We start from the raw sequence: 2,767 nt of genomic DNA, 5'->3' as shown, positions 1-2,767 counted from the left end.
TTCATAGTGAAGAAAAATCTTCCAAGATCAGAAGGAGAGGCTTGGATGTAGTTTGCAAGTGGACAAGCAAATGAACCAGGATAAACACCATGTCTCATTCTTTTCAACCCTTAACTCTTTTTATTTCCATATTACTTGATCTACTTAACTTCACGTGCATATATTCTAAGTTTTTTTGCATATTCGGTTCTTTACATTTACTGTGCTTAATCATTTGTAAGAGTGCATATAAGTTTAGCTTAATTTTGTTAATCTTAGAGATCAAAGAAAAGTGTTTTTCAAAGAACAAGAACTGAATAATTGATTAGTTTCATTAGTTAATCGATTATTTGTAGAACAAGTTAATCGATTATATCTATGGTTAATTGATTAAACAGTGATGAAATTTGTAAAATATGTTCGTTTATCGAGCAACGGTAATTATATATTGTATCACCTATTCACCCCCACTAGGTGAGATACAAAGCCTTGTGGGACACAACATGAAGAATATAATATGTTGATAATGGATCTTGTGCTATAGATCCATGTGTTGGATGGGTGAAGGATACATTTCCATTTGATGAATGTAGAATAACTCTTATGAAAAGAGCTCTGAAACCATATAAATATGGTTAAGGAATAAGATAAAAGGTGAGTTATTCAAGTTTAAGAAGAAGAGAAAATGAAAATTGAGAGAAAATTATCTTGAATTGATGATTAATGAACAATTGTGTATTATATACAAAATAGATTAAAGAATACCTTCTTATAATCGCTATTATTAATTAATGATTACAAGAGGTTGCTTGATCAATAAGCTATTTGGTTTGTTGGTTTAGCTTATGCCATTGGTCTTGCCTAGTCTTGTGGCTTGTTTTACTTGCTTAGCAGGGCATGTGGCTTGTGTTTCTGGCCTTGGCTTGACTCGTGCCAATGATGCTATGCTTGTGCCTTAGCATGGGAAACTGACCATTGAGCTTATGCCTTAGCTCGGGCTGCTAACCATGATGGTCGTGCCTTGGCTTAGCAAACTGATTGTGTCACTAGAATTCTAGCACATGCCACTAAACATGCCATCAACATTATGGACCATGCCACTAACATTATGGCACATGCCACTGACCATTCCATTATCACTTCGACTTATGCCATTGGCACCACTCTAGTACACGACATTGGTCGTGTCATTGGTATCTGCTCGTTCAAGTAATGCATTGAACTGTGCAATCATATTCTTGCTTGGGTCATATTCTTCCTTATTGCTTAATATTACTCCTACACAAAATGAAGTAGCAGAAACACAGAATAAAACTATCATGGATATGAGCATTTGGGAATAATGTGTATTTGGGCCAAACCACAAGGGGTAAATGTATTTCACCTATAAAAAAATTAATTTTAATTAAAAAACGAAATTTAAAGGATGATATAATGAAATATATTATTTATTATACTTATGTATTACAAGGGCGACTTTGAAAAATAAAATTATAAATTATAAAATAGATATCATAAGTTTAATTTAAAAATCTCATTAATTCAAAGTTAATTTATATTTTTTAAAATTTATTCCCGATTTAAAAATGTTCATAAATACATGAGTACTCGCTAGTTATTATAAATATCATAATAGGTAAATGTATGTGATTTTCAGTGTTGGAAGAGAGTTGTCGATTTTTGCCAGACCGTTGAATCAGGTGGCTCCTAGCTATGGAATGCATTAGGAGGGTATTTGAAAATGGACTCAAATGCTCAAGTCGATATTTATATATGTATGTTATAGAGAAAAGGTACAATGATGAAGTTATTTGCACTCCAATGAGAGGCATGTCATCATTATAGATGAGAAGATCTTGTCCATTTTAGCCTGTCAAATTTGCATGGTTGTGGAGTTGGATTACATTATATGTGTGGCCAACATTGTTTAGTTGTCATATTCTTAGGAGATGTGACATTGTGTCTTTAGCATGAAGGAAGATTTTCCAGCATAGCAAGTATTGACTTGGCCATGCTCTTTCATTGTCGTCCTTTCCTTTATTTGGATCGGCCTCCCGGACAATCGGAAAATGTGCATGGTCAGATCTTGTTCTGTCGGTTATTTAGAATTTTCCATATATAACCCATCATTTTTAACTGATCCTAACATTAGGATGGAACATTTAAGTTGTTTTTATGCACCTACTTATAAGTTGGATTAGTTGCATAACACTTTCACTCTCAAACACTTATGGATCTATGCAACAAATAATTATAGATTAGATTAGCTTGATCAAAAAACTTAATCTTTAGGTTAGTATTGCCAACTGCTTGCCATATATGATCCATATTGAAAGAAATGTTAGCAAAATCAAGAACTCGACAAACAATCATAGTGATATAATAAGAGGATGGCATTATTAACACTACAAAATGTCTATTAATACTCTCCATTTCTCACTTGAAAATTCACTTTTTTAAATTTATAAAAGCATGATTGTTATCTATACTATTAATAAAGGGAAAACACAAAATAACCACCTATCATGGTGTAATTTGTGTTTTCCTATTTTGCCCTCAATATCTTTTTATTTCTACCAAAAAACCATATAATATTATTTTTCTTATTTTATCCTTATTATCTTCTTATTTTAAAAGTGTATTTAAAAAATTGAATATTAGACCAATTGAATAAATTCAACCGTAAATTTAGCGCAAAAAATTATATTTGAATTTATAAAATACAAACTATACATCACAAACGATAGAAAAGTGGGTTGACAGGCACGACAGTGCATGTCAACACGCT

This window comes from Lupinus angustifolius, chromosome LG03, assembly GCF_001865875.1.
Source record: "Lupinus angustifolius cultivar Tanjil chromosome LG03, LupAngTanjil_v1.0, whole genome shotgun sequence".
NCBI classification, from domain to species: Eukaryota; Viridiplantae; Streptophyta; class Magnoliopsida; order Fabales; family Fabaceae; genus Lupinus; species Lupinus angustifolius.
Note: the sequence above shows the minus strand (reverse complement) of the source record.